This window comes from Ranitomeya variabilis, chromosome 3, assembly GCF_051348905.1.
Source record: "Ranitomeya variabilis isolate aRanVar5 chromosome 3, aRanVar5.hap1, whole genome shotgun sequence".
NCBI classification, from domain to species: domain Eukaryota; kingdom Metazoa; phylum Chordata; class Amphibia; order Anura; family Dendrobatidae; genus Ranitomeya; species Ranitomeya variabilis.
In genome coordinates this window covers 366,387,717-366,408,200 of record NC_135234.1, presented here as the reverse complement: position 1 = coordinate 366,408,200, position 20,484 = coordinate 366,387,717, and positions in this window count along the sequence as shown.

Here is a 20,484-nt window from a genome sequence, read left to right as displayed (position 1 = left end):
AAATAAAGAATTAAAATAAAAAATATCGCTATACTTACCATCTGACGGGCCCTGGTACTAACCGGGAACCTTCCTTCCTTAGAATCAGCCTTCCAGGACCTCGCGGTGACGTCGCGGTGATGTCGCGGTGACGTCGCGGCTTGTGATTGGTGCGCGGCCGCCCATGTGACCGTGACGTCACCGGAGGTCCTGGAAGGGCTGATTCTTAGGAAGGAAGGCTGCCGGAACGACGCAGGGCGTGTCCGAGAGTGAGTATATACCTAATAGGTATATACTCACCCTCGGCTTCGTTCCGGCAGCCTTCCCTCCTAAGAATCAGCCCTTCCAGGACCTCCGGTGACGTCACGGTCACATGGGCGGCCGCGCACCAATCACAAGCCGCGACGTCACCGCGACGTCACCGCGACGTCACCGCGAGGTCCTGGAAGGCTGATTCTAAGGAAGGAAGGTTCCCGGTTAGTACCAGGGCCCGTCAGAGTGTAAGTATAGCGATATTTTTTATTTTAATTCTTTATTTTACACATAAATATGGATCCCAGGGCCTGAAGGAGAGTTTCCGCTCCTTCGGACCCTGGGAACCATTGGAAACCCAATGCACTGCATTGGGTTTCGAGTTTCGGCCGACCCCGACCCCGACTTTTTTATAGGATCGGCCGATTTCACTCGACCCGACTTTTGAAAAAGTCGGGTTTCGTGAAACCCGACCCGATCCTATAAAAGTAAAGGTCGCTCAACCCTAACGACCAGCGATCGTGATCGTTGGTAAGTCGTTGTGTGGTCGCTGGGGAGCTGTCATACAGACAGCTCTCTCCAGCGACCAACGATCAGGGGAACGACTTCGGCATCGTTGAAACTGTCTTCAACGATGCCGAAGTCCCCTGCAGCACCCGGGTAACCAGGGTAAACATCGGGTTACTAAGTGCAGGGCCGCGCTTAGTAACCCGATATTTACCCTGGTTACCATTGTAAAAGTAAAAAAAAACCACTACATACTCAGCTTCTGATGTCTGTCACGTCCCTCGGCATCCACGCGCTGCTGCAGGGAGCTTTCCCTGCACTGACTGTGTGAGCGCCGGCCATAAAGCAGAGCACAGCGGTGACGTCACCGCTGTTACTGCCGGCGCCGCTGACACAGTCAGTGCAGGGAAAGCTCCCTGCAGCAGCGCGTGGACGCCGGGGGACGTGACAGACATCAGAAGGTGAGTATGTACTGTTTTTTTTTACTTTTACAATGGTAACCAGGGTAAATATCGGGTTACTAAGCGCGGCCCTGCGCTTAGTAACCCGATGTTTACCCTGGTTACAAGTGAACACATCGCTGGATCGGTGTCACACACGCCAATCCAGCGATGACAGCGGGTGAGCAGCGACGAAATAAAGGTCTGGACTTCTAGCTCCGACCAACGATATCACAGCAGGATCCAGATCGCTGCTGCGTGTCAAACACAACGAGATCGCTATCCAGGACGCTGCAACGTCACTGCACGGATCGTTGTCGTTCTCGTTGAGTGTGACGGTACCTTTAACCCAGCCTTTCTCCCCAAGGTAGTGTCCTCAACAAATATAAATCAGGAGATAATCCTTCCCTCATTCTGCCAACACCCTAGAAACACAAAGGAAGGGGTCTACCATAACCTTGACGTTAGAGAGACTGTTCTAAAATACCTGGGGGGCGACGGAAGGTTGGAGACGAGACACTAACTTGTTCATACAGTACGGGGGTCCAAATAGAGGTTGCAAGGCAGCAAAATCAACCATTGCTAGGTGGATCAAAACCATGATAAACCTAGCATATACAGACGAAGGGAAAGATCCCCTGGATATTCTTAGAGCCCATTCAACTCGAGCTATCTCTACATCATGGGCGGAGAAGGGGGGAGCCTCAGCTGAGCAAATTTGTAGGGCGGCGACTTGGACTAGTCTTTCTACCTTTGCTAGACACTATAAATTAGATGTCTCATCAGATCAGTTAGCTTTTGGTAGAAAAGTATTACATGCAGTAGTCCCACCCTAGTTTAACATCCTTTTGTATTTCTCCAATGGTGCTGTCAGGATGGTGAACTGGAAAATGGTAATGTCTTACCGATAATTGTATTTCCAGGAATCCATCCTAACAGCACTACTAGTTCCCTCACACTGCAAGTTTATACTATTGACTAATGTGATGTAACATTGGTATATGACTGTTAATAAACTCTCTTTTTTGCATCCATCCAGATGTGGTACTTAGAAAATCACTGGTGGGTGGAGTGGGGAGGGTCCTTTTAACCGCTTGTTGTTCCTGTCCCACTGAGGGTAAGAAGGACGTCCTCCAATGTGCTGTCAGGATGGATTCCTGGAAATACAATTACCGGTAAGACTAATTACCGTTTTTTTTTTTATCTAACGTTCCCTTCATGCTCTGTAAACAACTGATGCGGGAGAGAGGTACCGCCTTTTTATCTGTAGGTTTCCTGTCCTTCATGGGCGAATCCCCTCTCTCAGTGGTGCCATCATGGGCTCAGAGAAATACCGTTATCGGTAAATAACTATATTTTTTGGTCGTCATCTGATTGACAGCCTGTTTAGATATATCGCTAATCAGTTTCCCATTATCGGCTGCAGTGTCAATGGGGTTGTCTGGTCTAAAACTACAAATCTGCAGTCACTCCATGTCATTGCAGACTTGGGAATCCTCACATCGTGCACTGCCTGCTGTGAGGATTCGCAGGGGTCAGCGACTATGCAAGTAAATTGAGCACGGCCGTGCCCCTCTAGTCGGATTGTGACCAAGGGTATGCAAATCACATGACTGCTGTTTCCAACACTGACACTGGAGAATCTTCACAGCAAGCAGTGCGTGTGCAGGAAGGTTTCACATCTCTGCAATTACATAGAGTAACTGCAGATTTGTAGTTTTAGACCGACAACTCCTTTAATGCTACATAAAGGGGTTGTTTCAAGCTGGAAAGTTATCCCCTATCCACAGGTGGTTGGACCCCCAGCTTTTCCGAAAACTGGAGCAGAGGTCCATCATACGCCCTACTGCTCCATTCATTCTTAATGGTAGTGCCAAAGATTATTGAGCGCAGTGCTCTGCTGATCTTGGACGTTCTCATTAGAATGAATGGCGGAGTAGTGCTGATGCCTCTGCTCAATTCAACTGGGGCTCTTCAGATTCCCAGTTCTCAGGATCAGTGGGAACCGAGGTGGGTGGACCCCAGTGATCGGAAAATAATTCCCTATCCCGTGGATAGGGAATAACTTTCAATCTTGAGATATCCGCTTTAAATGTTTTACACCCATTCTGAACAGATTGGTGGGTCACCCAGTTCTGAGGCCAATACCAGTCGCTAAACAAAGACCTCCTAGAAAACCGCAGCTCATGAGACAGGAGAGGATGCACACAGCTGTGCACTTCTAAGAGGTCTTTTGAGCAATCGGGGGGTCTCAGGTCGCAGCCCATGATGCCTTTTCTCCACACTGTGACAATTTCAGACTAACACAAATCTGCTGAGAATTAATGGATCTAAAACATATAAGATATCTTCCAAAGTTTAAGTTACTCTTTAACCCCTTACTGACATCGGACGGGACAGTACGTCTGATGTCAGCTCCCCTGCTTTGATGAAGGCTCCGCGGTGAGCCCGCATCAAAGCCGGGACATGTCAGCTGTTTTGAACAGCTGACATGTGCCCGCAATAGCGGCGGGTGAAATCGCGATTCACCCGCCGCTATTAACTAGTTAAATGCCGCTGTCAAACGCAGACAGCGGCATTTAACTACCGCATCCGGCCGGGGCGGCCGGAAATGACGGCATCGCCGACCCCCGTCACATGATCGGAAGTCGGCGATGCTTCTCCATTGTAACCATAGAGGTCCTTGAGACCTCTATGGTTACTGATCGCCGGTAGCTGTGAGCGCCACCCTGTGGTCGGCGCTCACAGCACACCTGATTTTCTACTACATAGCAGCGAACAGCAGATAGCTGCTATGTAGCAGAGGCGATCGTGCTGTGCCTGCTTCTAGCCTCCCATAGAGGCTATTGAAGCATGGCAAAAGTAAAAAAAAAAGTTAAAAAAAATGTGAAAAAAATTAAAAAAAATATAAGTTTAAATCACCCCCCTTTCGCCCCAATCAAAATAAATTAATAAAAAAAAATCAAATCTACACATATTTGGTATCGACACGTTCAGAATCGCCCGATCTATCAATAAAAAAAAGCATTAACCTGATCGCTAAACGGCGTAATGAGAAAAAAAATCGAAACGCCAGAATTACGTTTTTTTGGTCACCGCGACATTGCATTAAAATGCAATAACGGGCGATCAAAAGAACGTATCTGCACCGAATTGGAATCATTAAAAACACCAGCTCGGCACGCAAAAAATAAGCCCTCAACCGACCGCAGATCATGAAAAATGGAGACGCTACGAGTATCGGAAAATGGCGCAATTTTTTATTTTATTTTTTTAGCAAAGTTTGGAATTTTTTTTCACCACTTAGGTAAAAAACAACCTAGTCATGTTAGGTGTCTATGAACTCGTAATGACCTGGAGAATTATAATGGCAGGTCAGTTTTAGCATTTAGTGAACCTAGCAAAAAAGCCAAGCAAAAAACAAGTGTGGGATTGCACTTTTTTTGCAATTTCACCGCACTTGGAATTTTTTTCCCGTTTTCTAGTACACGACATGGTAAAACCAATGATGTCGTTCAAAAGTACAACTCGTCCCGCAAAAAATAAGCCCATATGTAGCGCCCCCACTGCCGCAGGGCCGAGGGGTACCCGGTACCGGGCCTCTGAGTCTCTGCTCTGGGGTTGTCACGGTGGCTAGACCCGGTCCGTGACCCTGCTGAGGGGCGTACAATAATAGATGTGGATGGTGGTGGAGGTGCGGTGCAGTAAATAACGAGGACACCAGGTTGCAGTCTCTTTACCTCTTTACTGAAGGCTTCTGAGTCCTCAATCCGGAATACGGTTAACAGGGCTGCGCAAGTCCGGCCGGTCCGATGGCACCTTCAGAGTTCTCTTTGCAGGTGGAAATCTGTTCCTACCTTCCTGCGCTTGTGTTGTGGTCCTCCCCTGCTGTGCTTACGGGATAGTACCCCACAACTGTTGTGTCTGTTTCTCGTGTTCCCTCACAACTCGATTCTGATGTTCTCCCTCTACGTCCCCCTGATCTTACGGTTAGGACGCACCCGTATGACGGGAGGCTCGGAGCTCTTCCGGGACTCTTGCGTCGCCCCACTCCTGTTGTTACCCCCCTGTGTCTTCCTGGGTCTGGGTGAGACAGCCCGCCTGTAACTGACTGTCCTGCCGTAGGTTTGAAGTTTGGCTTGGAGCTCTATACTTCCTCGGCGTTCCGGCCACCGGTTATGCGCCTCAATAGGATGTTGCCTCGTCTTACAGCACGACTCCTACTGGTATTCTCCTTGTTGCGTTGATCTCGTTTCTCACTCAGCACAATAAATCTCGCTTCTTATCCTTTCTTGGGGTACCGCCGCTATATCGTGCAGGCGCGGTCCCGTAACGTTCTCTCTGTTCGCTAGGCCTCTGTCAGGATCCCACCCCTGACAGGGACCCCTCTGAATCTTCCCCTACAACACCCTCTGCCACAAGGTGTTGCCTGGTTCCAACCCAGCCAGCTTTCTGTCTAACTTCCTGCCTAACCCCCAGTTTTACCAGACTGTGAGGAGTGGCCTAATAAATAGAACCCTTAGCTCCCCCTGGAGGCCAGACTGTGAAATGTATTGGTGTCTGTGATACCTGGTCAGATGAACTCCGTCAGTGCCATCAGACGTACCATAGCCCCCCTTAGTGGCGGAGCTACAGTACTGCAACGACCAGGACTCTGGGGTGCTGCACATACATGGCCAAATTGACGGAAAAATAAAAAAGTTATGGCTCTGGGAAGCAGGGGAGTGAAAAACGAACACGGAAAAACGAAAAATCCCACGGTCATGAAGGGGTTAAATGTTAAAATAGCTCCTGCCTAGGACCAATGAGTACTGTGGTTCCTGTATGGTCTGCACTCTGATGATAGCTGGTAACAACTTAAAGCATCTCCTTAGCATTGTTAAGGACATACTGGGAGTTGAAGGTTAATGCGGTACAATTGTATGTGGGGCTAACCTGACACTACAATTGATTGCTGTACTAAACTTGGCAATGTATTGATGTACTGATGGAAGTTCTGGTGATCTATTACAATAATGACAGTGATTGTGGTGATGTATTACTGCATTACATGTGGGTCTAATGGTGTTTTACTGCACTAACCAAGGTTCTGGTGGTGTATTACTGAATGGACAGTGGTTTTGGTGATGTATCACTGTATTGATAGTGGTTCTGGTGATGTATTACTGTATTGATGGAGGTTATGTATTGATCAGTAGGGGGCATGATCACTTAATGCCAAACATGGCCCTGGCTACAAAGCAACAGTGCTAACCACTAAGCTACCATTCTGCTATTCATTTGGATGCATTAGCAGAATTTAGTATTAATTGTAAATATATTGTATATAAAATCAGGCACCAACTCCCAGGCACCAGTACATTTAGTGCCTCTTCCTTTGGATTTCCTCTTCTGTTCCTCCTACCACTTACAATCCCTGTGTCTGATGAAGGAAGAATATTTAAGAGGAATCTGTCAGTAGGATCAACCAATTTATGACATTATAAGGGCATGCAGTTCATAGAAAGTTGAATAATATAATATCTTATTATTTGCGATCCGATATCTTAACCCAGAGAAATCCATGTTTTTCTTGTATGTAAATGAGTTGTAAAGATCTATGGGCCGGACACTGATCTGCATGAGAATTTGCCTTCAGAGGAAATGTTTAAATGAAAGAGATGTTACTAGTGTGCGACATGTAGATAAGGAGAGCAGACTGTTAGTTATTACATGTCTCACACTGGTAATGCCCCCTTTCATTTAAAATAAGCTCTGGAGACAGATTCTCAGGGAGATCTATGTCCGTCCCATAGAGCTTTATAAGTGTTAGGCAAGCAATAAAATGCTCGGGTGCTTGTTACTCGAATCAAGCAAATTTTAATGCTCTGGTGCTCTTTTCGAGTCAATGGGAACTCGAGCATTTTTCCAGCAGACCAAACCAGGAGGTCTGAAAATCAGTGAAATGGATGGAAACACAGCTGAAATGGAATGGGAACAGAATGGGGAAGAACCCTGGACGAATCTCTGACTCCCAGGTCACTGCTGTGAACAATGTTGTCAGAGTATTATGCCACTTTTACAGACTGACAATAAGACACAAAAACAAAGATAAATTGGATTTTACAGGAAAAAAGGTTAGGAAACATTTCATCCTCTATGACTTGTATATCAGGCAAAATAAAAAAGTGAAGAGGAAAAAAAAACAAAACGCCATCTCGCACCATATTTCCCTGTCGTTTTTAGCAAAAAATAAATAATTAAAAAATGACATGAGGTCACCCATAATTTAAAGAACCAGCTAAGGCAAAGCAGACAGCTGTGGGCTATTATCAGGCTGGTAAGGGCCATGGTTATTGGTTCCTTTCCAGCCTAAAAATGCCAGCCCACAGCCGCCCCAGAACTGGCGCATCGCATTAGATGCACCAATTCTGGCATCCTATCTTAGTTCTTCCCGATTGTCCTGGTGTAGTGGTAATCGGGGTATTGAGATTTCAGGTTGATGTCAGCTGTGATTTGTCAAAAATCACAGCTGGCATCAATCCCTGGGGTTAGCAATGGAGAGGTGTCAGACACATCCATTACTAACTCAGTAAGAAAAGGGAAAAAAAAGACACACAAAAATCCTTTCTTCAGAAATACACTTCCCGACAAATACCCTTGTTCTCCCACGTATTAAAAAAATATAAATAAATTCCATGCAGTTCCAAAGTAGTCCAACAATCCCACGATGTCCCACGTCGTCTGAAGTGTATGGAGAGCCGTAATGATGCTCCACAGGCTTTCACAGCCTCCACTGCTGGGCATGCAGCTCCGGGAGACCGGCTGGAAATGAACTGATGTAACCTCATTGACATTAGTGAGGTTACATCAGTTCACAACTGCCTGGGACTCACGGAGCACGATGACCTGCAGTCCAGCAATCCGTGTGAGGCTACTTTCACACTAGCGTCCGACGCTAGCGTTCTCTGCGCCGCACAACGGGGGCAGAGGATGCATTTTTCCAGCGCATCCGCTGCCCCATTGTGAGGTGCGGGGAGGTGCGGGGAGGTGGGGGCGGAGTTCCGGCCGCGCATGCGCGGTCGGAAAAAGCGGACCGTCGGCAGCAAAAAACGTGTACATGTTTTTTGCTCCCGGCGGACCGCCACAACGCGGCGCAACCGTCTCACGACGGTTGCGACGTGTGTCAATGCATCGCAAATGCGTCGCTAATGTTAGTCAATGGGAAACAACGCATCCTGCAAGCACTTTTGCAGGATGCGTTTTTTTGCCAAAACGACGCATTGCGGCGTATTGAAAAAAACGCTAGTGTGAAAGTAGCCTGACCTGGCAGAATTGCTGGAGTATGTGGGACTGCAATCTGCGTGACCCAGCGACTGTAAGGTCTGGTAACTTTAAGGGAACCTTTAAGGGAGAATTTAAGGTTAATGGAATTCCCAGCTGCTGAAACACCTGGAGACTGTGAATTCTGGTAGGGATGTGGACTGTCTTACCCTGTTCTTGCCACTGAAGAAAGAAAACGCGCAATGTGAATACTGTCATGCGGTTTCATATGTAATTGTAAAGTGAAGTGTTAACCTAAGGTGGTTTACACATTAATGACCAGGACAATTTTTACAATTCTGACAAATGTCACTTTATGAGGTAATAATTCTGGAACGCTTCAACAGATCCCACTGATTCCGAGACAGTTTTTCATGACAAATTGTACCTCATGATAGTGGTCAAATTTATTTCACATAGCTTGCATTTATTTGTAAAAAAAAAAAAAAAAAGCAAAATTTTCACCAAATTCTTATGCCGTTAAATCAGAGAGATATGTCACACAAAATTGTTAATAAATAACATTTCCAAAAGTCAATTTTTACAACAGCCCAATTTTTGAAACAAAATTATTTTTGTTAGTAAGTTATAAGGGTTAAAAGTTGACCAGTGATTTCTCCTTTTTCCAACAATATTTACAAAACCACTTTTTTTAAGGACCACCTCACATTTGAAGTGACTTTGAGGGGTCTATATGATAGAAAATACCCAAAAGAGACACAATTCTATAAACCTCTCAAGGTGCTCAAAACCACATTCAAGAAGTTTATTAACCCTTAAAGTGCTTCACATGAATTTTTGGAATGTGGAAAAAAATGAACATTTAACTTTTTTTTCTCAAAAAAATTACTTTAGACCCCAATTTTTTATTTCCACAAGGGTAACAAGAAAAAATAGACCAAAAATTTGTTGTGCAATTTCTCCTGAGCATGCCGATACCCCATATGTGGAGGAACACTATTGTTTGAGCGCACGGCAGAGCTCGGAAGGGAACGAGCGTCATTTGACTTTTTGAATGTAAAATTTGGCTGGAATCATTAGTGGATGCTATGCCCATTTGGAGAGCCCCTGATGTGCCTAAACAGTGAAAATTTACCATTTTGGAAACTAGACCCCTCAAAGAATGTATTTAGATGTGTGGTGAGCACCTTGAGCTCCCAGGTGCTTTACAGACATTTATAACGTTGAGCTGAGAACATAAAAAAAAAATCACATTATCCCCACAAAAATGTTATTTTAGTACCAAATTTTGCATTTTCATAACGGTAACGGGAGAAATTGCACCATACGATTTGTTGTGCAATTTCTCCTGAATACGCCGAACCCCATAAGTAGAGGAATACTACAGGGTGGACCATGTATATGGATTCACCTAAATAAAATAGGAATGGTTGGTGATATCAACTTCCTGTTTGTGACACATTAGTATATGAGAGGGGGAAAACTTTTCAAAATGGGTGGTGACCATGGCGGCCATTTTGAAGTTGGCCATTTTGGACCCAACTTTATTTTTTCCAATGGGAAGAGGGTCATGTGACACATCAAACTTATTGAGAATTTCACAAGAAAAACAATGGTGTGCTTGGTTTTAACCTAACTTTATTCTTTCATGAGTTATTTATAAGTTTCTCTTTGTTTACAGCCATTGATATGTCATAGAGGTTAACACATGAGGAGCAGATAGAAATTGTGTTGATGTCTGGTGAACGCAGTACCCGGGTCACTGCAGCAGATTTCAATGCAAGACACCCTACGCAAGAAAACTGTCACCGTTCCCATGTTATTTAGGTGTATCCACATAAATGGCCCACCCAAAAAAGTTTGCCTCATCACTGAACATAATGTTCTGGGTAATCTGAGGGTCCTGTTCAAATTTTTGTTTTGCCCATTCTGCAAATTCAGCGCGCCAATCTGGGTCATCCTCGTTGAGATGCTGCAGCAGCTGGATTTTGTAAGGGTGCCATTTGTGAGTAGCTAATATCCGCCGAAGGGATGTTTGACTGATGCCAGATTGGGATCACATTTATCTGGCGCTCCAAGCTGAGCACTTACATTGGGATTTCCATCTTAATCGCCGAGTGACCTGCTTCAGATGAAACTTCTTAGGGATTAATTCACTACAATGAGGCAGCAGAGTTACTCTGGTTTCCATCTGGCCTCTGTAGAGTGTTGTCCTTCTTTTCAGAAGTGCACAAAACTGTGGCCAACGGCACGTTTACGCAATCCTAAAAAGATTGACATCACGGGATCATAGGGCAGACAACGTCCACAGTGTCTCCATCTGTCTCATTATAGGGAATCGTCACTGGAGGTTCCTTCTGAATGACTTATTTCAGAGATTTACACGGAACCACCGATGCAAGTGCTCAGCGCAGAGCGCAGGATAAATGTGCACCGAGCCTTACTGCAATCTTTGGGAGGCAGAATGAAAAAAATCAACAGCTGGTGAAGAACTAGTTTTATTTTTATTTTTTACGCCGTTCCTCGTGCAGCATAAGTGATTGGGCAACTTTATTCTTCGGGTTGGTGCGATTAGGCTATGTGCACACGTTGCAGATTTTCCTGCGGATTTTTATGCACTAAAAACCGCAGATCTTGGCAGAAAACGCAGGTGCGGTTTTTGGTGCGTTTTGGTGCGTTTTTTGATGCGGTTTTTGATGCATTTTTCCCTGCAGATTGTCTGTGTTTTTGACACAAATAAAGCTTAAACTGCAGTGGGAAAAAAAAAAAACCACATGATGTCATTTCCTTGTCCAACCCTGTGAAAACATCAAAATGAGATGCGCCAATTCCGGCACTTAACACCTCTCTTCCCACTCCCGTGTAGTGGTGGGATATGGGGTAATGAGGGGTTAATGCCACCTTGCTATTGTAAGGTGGCATTAAGCCCGGTTAATAATGGAGAGGCGTCAATAAGACACCTATCCATTATTAATCCTATTAAAAGGTTAAATAAATATATAGGGGGACCCAAAAAAAAATTACATAGGGTCCCCCTGTATCTTTAGGCCAAAAAGGTTAAGCAGACAGCTGTGGGCCAATATTTGTGGCCTGGGAAGGGGTTAAAATACCCATGGCTGTTCCCAGGCTAGGAATATTAGCCCACAGATGTCTGCGTAGCCTTTATGGCTCTAAACTACAGGGGGGCCCCCCAAAAAAATTGGGTAGGGTCCCCCTATATTTTTAGGCCAGAAAGGCTAGGCAGACAGCTGTGGGCCAATATTTTTGGCCTGGGAAGGGGTTAAAATACCCATGGCTGTTCCCAGGCCATGAATATTAATCCCACAGCTGTCTGCGTAGCCTTTCTGGCTCTCAAATATAGGGAGAGCCCCCACAAAAAAGTGTTGGGGTCCCCCTATATTTTTAGGCCAGAAAGGCTACGCAGACAGCTGTGGGCTTATATTCATAGCCTAGGAAAGGGGCCATGGATATTTGCCCCCCCCCCGGCTACAAATAGAAGCCTGCAGCCGCCCCAGAAAAGGCGCATCTAAAAGATGCGCCAATTCCGGCACTTAGCCCCTCTCTTCCCACTCCCGTGTAGTGGTGGGATATGGGGTAATAAGGGGTTAATGTCACCTTGCTATTGTAAGGTGACATTAAGCCAGATTAATAATGGAGAGGCGTCAATAAGACGCCTATCCATTATTAATCCTATTAAAGGGTTAAAAAAACACAGACACTAGAAAAAAATATTTAAATGAAATAAAGACACCCCCTTTTTGACAATTCCTTTATTATACGCTCAATCCATCTGAAGACCCTCGACCTGCAAAAGAAATAAAAAAACAAACCAAATTCATACTCCCTGGTCCTGTCTACAGGAATCCAACGAGGGTCCCACGACGATCTGCCATGGAGAACAGACACATCCGGAGATGTGTCTGCTCTCCACGGCTGCAGCAACACACTGACAGGAGCTCCGGCCGTAAATAGAGATGCCGGAGCCGCTGAACTCCGGTAAAGGACACGATACACTGCTAGGAGCTTCGCTCCTGGTAGTGTATCGCCGGAGAGCAAGCGATCGGCGTGGGACACTCGGTATTGGATTCTGCGGACAGGGAGTATGGATTTGGTTTATTTTTTGGGGACTTTTTCCCTAGGGGACCGAGGGCTTCGTGTACCAGTGTGCTGTATGGTGAGTATATACTCTATGTTATATGGTGTATGTAATGTCTGTCATGTATGTTACGTTTATTGTATGTGTATTGTATGTGTATGTGTTTGACTGACAATTGTGCTAAGTCGCCGGAAACACAGGGACAACTCTCCCATCCTAATATCGGATGGGAGTAGTAGTCCCATACGGCGACTTAGCACAATTGGGTGGCACTATCGTCGCATGGCGACACACACACACACACAGACTTCACATACATACACACACACACACATACATGCCTCCATGCTGACGGTCACACTCCGCCCACGCACTTCCGCCCGCTTCCCCGCACTTCCTGCTGCAGCGGTTACTACACCCAAAACCGCAGAAAACCCGCAGATATTTTTTCATCTGCGGGTTTTACTGCGGGTCTGACCCTCACAATGGAGGTCTATGGGTGCAGAACCGCTGCAGTTCCGCAGAAAGTGACATGCTGCGGAATATAAACCGCTGCGTTTCTGCGCGTTTTTTTCTGCAGCATGTGCACAGCGGTTTCCATAGGTTTACATGTAAATGTAAACGCAATGGAAAATGCAGTGGACCCGCAGCGGCAAAATCGCTGCGGTTCCGCGGTAAAAACCGCAATGTGTGAACATGGCCTTACAGTGATACTAGATTTATATTGGGTTTTTATGTTTGGCCGCTATAACACACTAAAGAGCTTTTATATTGCAAAAATAGTTTTTGCATCACCATATTTTGAGAGCTAAAATGTTTACATATTTTGGCCCACAGAATCATAGAATGGTAACGTTGGAAGGGACTTCCTGGGTCATCTGGTCCAACCCCCTGCTTGAAGCAGGATTCACTAAATCATCCCAGACACATGTCTGTCCAGCCTCCGTTTGAAGACTTCCACTGAAGGAGAACTCACCACCTCTCGTGGCAGCCTGTTCCACTCATTGATCACCCTAACTGTCAAAAAGTTTTTTCTAATATCTAATGTGTGTCTAACCCATTCATTTTCATCCCATTGCTTCTAGTCTTTCCTTGTGCAAATGAGAATAAAGATGATCCTCAAGCCCTTGAGATATTTGTAGACAGCTATTAAGTCTCCTCTCAGTCTTCTTTTTTGCAAGCTAAACATTCCCAAATCCTGAAACTGTTCCTCATTGGACATGGTTTGCAGACCGGTCCCCATTCTAGTCGCTCTTCTCTGAACTTGCTCCAGTTTGTTGATGTCTTTTTTAAAATATGGTGCCCAAAACTGGACAAAGTATTCCATATGAGGTCTGACCAAGGAGGAGTAGAGGGCAATAATGACTTCACGTGATCTAGACTGTATGCTTCTGTTAATACATCCCAGAATTGTATTTACCTTTTTTGCTGCTATATCACACTGTTGACTCATGTTCAGTCTGTGATCTATTAGTATACCCAAGTCTTTTTCACATGTGCTGTTGCTTAGCCCTATTCCTCCCATTCTGTATTTGCGTTTTTCATTTTTATTGCCCAGATATAGTACTTTGCATTTTCCAGGTAAAAACCATTCTGTTAGTTGCAGCCCACTGCTCCAGTTTATTTATATCTTTTTGAATCTTCTCTCTCTTCTCTAGTATTAGCTATCCCTCCTAGCTTTGTGTCCTCAGCAAATTTAATCAGTTTACCCTCAATTCCTTCATTTAAATCATTGACGTGATGTTGAACAATACAGGGTCCAGGACAGAGCTCTGTGGTACCCCACTTCAGACATTCTTCCAACTGGATGTGCAGCCATTTACGACCACTCTTTGGGTCCGATCACTAAGCCAGTTATGAATCCACCTAACAGTTGCCTTGTCCATTCCATACTTAGCCATTTTTTCAATAAGCATTGTGTGAGATACTGTCAAATGCTTTGCTGAAGTCAAGATATACTATAGCTACAGCATTTCCCTGATCCATCCAGTCAGTGATTCTGTCATAGAAGGAAATTAAGTTGGTCTGACATGAATTATTAGTTACAAACCCATGCTGACTCTGGTTAATCACTTCATTCTTATCCAGTTACTTACATACATGTTGTTTAATAATTTGTTCAGAAATCTTTCCTGGAATAGAAGTCAGACTTGCCGGCCTATAATTCCCTGGGTCCACCTTTGTCCCCTTTTTGAAGATAGGAACTACATTTGCTCTTCTCAAGTCTTCTTGGACTTTTGTTCTCCAAGAATTTTCAAAGATTATGGAGAGTTGTTAAAAAATTTCCTCTGTTATCTCTTCAGTACTGTAGGGTGTAATTCATTTCGACATGGAGATTTGAATTCATTTATGTTAGCTAAACGTTTCCTCACTATCTTTCTGTTTATAGATACCCTGGATTCTTCTATTCCTTTTAGTAGGACAATGAAGATCAGCTGCTGTAACATTTCCTTTCTGAGGGAAAACGGACATAAAATAGGAATTTAAAAGTTCGGCCTTCTCAACATCCTTTCTTACCATTTCATCATTTTCATCCTGTAAAAATCCTATAGCATCTTTGACTTTTCTTTTACTTTTGACATATCCCCAAAATCCTTTTTTATTGCTTTTGACGTCTCTTGAAAGCCTTAATTCCATTGTCAGCTTTAGATAATGTGATTTGTGCCCTGTAGGTTCTGCAGACTGCATTACATTCTTCTTTAGATATGCCTCCCTCTTTCCATTTGATAAACATTTCTTTCTTCCTTTTTAGCATGTCTTTTAGTTCTGTGTTCATCCATCCTAGTTTCCTTAAATTCTTCCTATTCTTACTTCTTTTCAGAATTGTTAACAATTGTGCTTTGAGAATCTAATTTTTCTAAATCTCCCATGCTTCCTGGACATGTTTGTCCTTAAGGATATCCAACCATTGGATCCCTCTGATTCTCTTTGAGTCCCTTAAAATCTGCCTTTCTGAAATCTAACATTGAAGTCTGAGTCTTCACAGGTCTTCCTCCTCTAGTCATCCAAAATTCTAAAATAGCATACCTGCTAGAGTCCCAGCCACTCTTTCTTCCTCAACCATTACCTCCCGGTTTGTAAGGATGAGATCCAAGGTAGCAGATCCCCTTGTTTTCTCCCCTACCTTTTGGAAGATAAAGTTGTCAGCAAGAGAGGATAAGAATTTGCTTGACCTGTTAGTTTTGCCTGTGAGGGCTTGTTTTTTTGCAGGACGAGTTGACGTTTGGGAGGCAGAATGAAATAAACCCCCAGCAATTAAGAATTTTTTTTTGGGGGGGTGGGGTTATGTCATTGGACGTGTGGTAAAATTGATGAAAGTTTTATTCTTAAGGTCAGTACAATTACAGCAATACCTCATTTATGTCTTTTTTTATGTTTTGACACTTTTACACAATAAAAAATACTTTAAAGAAAAAATAATTATTTTTACATCGCTTTATTCTGAGAACTTTTTTAATTTTCCACTGATGGAGCTGTATACAGCTTGGCTTTTGCAGGACAAGATGATGCCAGCGGTACCATATTTATTTATATCCCTTTTTTTATCGCGTTTTATTTCCATTTTTTGCTCAGCTGTATGATGATAAAGCATTATTTTTTGCCTTGTTTTTTAATTTTTTTATGATGTTCACTAAAGGGGTTAACTAGTGGGACAGTTTTATAGGTCGGGTCGGTTCGGATGCGGCGATAACAAATATGTGTACGCTTATTTTTTTTGTTCCATACAAATATTTATTTATGGATACAATATCTTCCAAATTTTTATTCTTTTATTTTTTTATATATATATTTTAATAAAAAAAAAAAAAAAAGATTTTTTTAAAATAAGTTTTTTTTACTTTGTCCTGCTATTGGACAATCATTTTTTGCGGGCTGATCTCTTGTATAGCATGGCGATGCAGCAGCATCCCTGTGCTATGCAAACTGTCAGCTCTGACCTGACAGAGAAAGTTGGTTACTGATCATGCACTGTGCATTTGAGTCGCCCTACCAGGGCAGCGGGGTACTCGGTACAGGGTCTGGTCTTAAAAGGGATGTCACGGTGGCTGCGACCCGGTCCGTGGCCCTGGAGGCCCAATTAAAAGGGAAAGGTCTTTAAGAGGATTAGTGAATAAAGTATATTGTTCGTGACGCCACCTGTGGTGTTCGGTCAGTGAGAACCGACGCTGCTTAAAGGGGTCATTTGGTGTGATGGTATGCAGCAAGATGGTGACGCTTCCCACAGCTGAAGCGGGGTCCCCAGGGCTTCCCAGGTGTAGAGCACCGATGGTGTGGTGGATGGTATGGTAAAGAACGAGTAGTCTTTACCTGGTTTACTGATGGTAGTAGTCCTCAGTCCAGGGTACCAAGTGCACGGTAGCTGTGGTCCGGCTGGCTTGGATGCAATAGGAGATCCCTCTCCCAGGTGAGGTCCGTAAGCCTTTCCTACTTGCGCTATTTAGTTGATTAGGTCCCTGCCGCTTGAAGCTTAATGCAAGTCCCCTCTCTCCTGTCCTAAGACAGATGTCTGTACAATAGGCAGTTTGAGCCTGTTTATAGGGTCTCTATCATGACCCAGGCTCTAAGGTTACTGCTTCACCTCAGACTTGATGTAGGCAATTGACATACAGTCCTATGCCCTCTGTTTCTGCCGTGCGTTCTGGAGAACAACACGACCTCGGGCTCCCGGTACCCGGCTTCTGCGCTCTGGCTCCTAGGGTGTCCTTCCCCTGTTCCCCTCCTGAGCCTCTTCCTCCTCTGTGCTTCTTCCCTCTAAGCTTCTCCACTATTCAACTCTCCTTCAAATTCTCCCTTTCCAGGGGTAGCAGCTGTCTCATGGCTGCTCAGCCCCTACGTCTGCTCCAGATGTCCTTCTGCTCTCCTCTCCTCTCTCAGACTCTCCCCGACTGACTGGCTCCTCCTCCGTGCCAGGATACATAAAGTGTAAGGAAGCTCCCCTGAATCCGGGTCCTGAGCTCCCCCTCCTGGGCTAGATTCAGATGTGTTGAATGTGAGTGCCTTACCTGATAGAGAATCTCCCTTGCCTCCAAGCGTGACATCACCTTCCCCGAAAGGAAGGCAACAGCACTGTAACAACCGGTTCCCTGGGGTGTGGCACATGATCAAGTACCTTTCCTAGCTCTGGTGACCCAGATGTCGTCAGGACGATATCGTGTCACCATGGCAACGATAGCGACCATGCGTGACGATATGGGGTCTCCGATCCAAGGGCAGAGGGGCTGTCATCCATCTCCTGGCTCCCTGAATGCTGCGATCAAGTTTTTTTTATTTTTACAAGGGTAACAGGAGAAAATGGATGGCAAAAGTTCTGCAATTTCTCCTGAGTATGCTAATAATCCTAATAATATTCCTGATACCTAATATGTGGAGGAAAACTACTGTTTGGGTGCACTTTGGGGCTCGGAAGGGAAGGCATGACATTTTGGAATGCAGAATTTGATGGAATGGTCTGCGGGCCTCATGTTGCATTTGCAGAGCCCCTAATGTACCTAAACAGTGGAAATCCCCCACATTTTGGAAACTACACCCCTGACGGAATTTATCTACAGGCATAGTTTTATAGTAATGATTATAATGCTTTTGGTTTTACTGGTGTATGAATTTATAATGTGGTGTTAAGTCTAAGTTGTGCGGAGTACATTGGATTATAAAAGTGTTGTGACAGCAGGATAAATACAAATGTTATTAATTTCTGGACGTGTGGTACGCTTTGAAGCAATCCGTAATGCAAAGACCAGGTTTCTCAGGGCAGGTTTCACAATGGTAAACTGTGTCATTTCGGATTCCCCTTTTGGAGCATACTCTGCACCATTTTTGTTTTCTTCCCTTCTTCGCTGCTTGGGGAACCTCTGCTGGAAAATGTTGACCTGGGACGATATGGGCACTATCAGTCTCAGAAGTACTGGGACCCTCACCTTCCTGAGTGGCAAACATTAGGGCCTTGATCACTACCTCCTGAAACTGAAGGAAGGTCCCCGTATTGCCTGCAGATCAAAACAGCACAAAAGCCAGGGGCGGACCTACCGCCGGTTCAGCCAGTGCAGCTGCATCGGGCCCAGGGATGAAGGGGGGCCCTTGCAGGCAGGAGCGTACTGCCAGGGGCCCAGCTTTCTGCTGCTTCAGTAGACCGGTGCCAGCACTGTATTAGAAGTGTACAAGTGCTGGCCGGCATCCCAGTATTGCAGACACTGCACGGTGTGTGTCTGCTGATCTTACATCATCTGCGCGCCTGTTTCACTCTGCGGAGTGGCGAGATGAGGTCAGCAGAGACAGGAGGCAGAAGGTATGTGACAGGGCTTCATCTAATTCCCACTGACTAGTCTGATTCCTGCGGAGGCTCTATCTGCACTGTGAGATTTATTGCACCATCTTAAACTTACATACAGATTGGCTCCAGCGTCACCTGATCTTGACTGACTTCCCATTTTCCTCTGACCTCTGGCATCAACAAGGCATTTCCGCCCACAGAACTGCCGCTCACTGGATTTTTTTTCTTTTTCGGACCATTCTCTGTAAACCCTAGAGATGGTTGTGCGTGAAAATCCCAGTAGATCAGCAGTTTCTGAAATACTCAGACCAGCCCTTCTGGCACCAACAACCATGCCACGTTCAAAGGCACTCAAATCACCTTTCTTCCCCATACTGATGCTCGGTTTGAACTGCAGGAGATTGTCTTGACCATGTCTACATGCCTAAATGCACTGAGTTGCCGCCATGTGATTGGCTGATTAGAAATTAAGTGTTAACAAGAAGTTGGACAGGTGTACCTAATAAAGTGGCCGGTGAGTGTACGATCCACCACACAAAGGATAAAATAGTCCAGAACACGAATGCAGTTCAGTAACAGGATAAAAGTCCAACAATCCAGCAGAGAGGATAGCATAGTCCATATACTCTTCTTTTTCTCTGAGATGCTGTAAACACATCATCATTCCACACACAGGACTGATCTGGGTTTCACCTCACTGATATTTTAAGTCTCCCTCCTCATTCACAGGTCAGGAGGGGGAAGGTCGCAGGGGCTCATTGTTTCAACAAGCTAGGTCAACATGTCATTAGCATATTATCAAACAATACAGAACTGTGGGGGCTGATATCATATGACAGCAACAGCCATTCATCAATTAGCAAATAACTCCTTCTACAAAAGAACACCATGAAAATAAGTAAAATAGAAATATACACAAAAATGATACCCGCATAGCATATCACACCATCACAGCCCCTACCCAGGTGACCTTGATTACAACTGGTGACGCACCCTAATAATGAAAGAGAATCTCTGCAGATGACCACGCTGTTGCTAAAAATAATCTCTATTTAAAGACCAACATGGATATTACCGCCAGATGGTCAGTGGTAGATAACAGTCCTACAGAACATATAGAGATTACAGCCAAGTTATAGATGGTGACTTACCGCTGACGTTCTTTCTGATGGAATTGTTCACTTTTCCCAATTTTTCCATCTGACTGACATGACAACTTCTTCCAGCCAGGACTCGGCTACAGAGAATACTACAAAGACACATTTCACTTCTCATGTTCCAGCCATCACCATCCATTCCCAACCTGCACAAACTCCTCTTCCTGCTGATACCCCAAATAGTGAGCCCCGGCTGCCGTATGTGTCCATATTACAACATCTGCTTTGTAGAACAGTGTGCCTCTAGATGGTAAAAAAAAAAAACCCTCTAGAATATATTACACTGTGTGCAGAATTATTAGGCAAGTTGTATTTTAGAGGATTATTTTTATTATTGATCAATAACTATGTTCTCAAACAACCCAAAAGACTCATAAATATTAAAGCTTAATATTTTTGGAAGTTGAAGTGTTTTTTTTTTTAAGATTTGGCTATCTTGGGAGGATATCTGTTTGTGCAGGTAACTATTACTGTGCAGAATTATTAGGCAATTTAATAAAAACCAAATATATTCCCATCTCA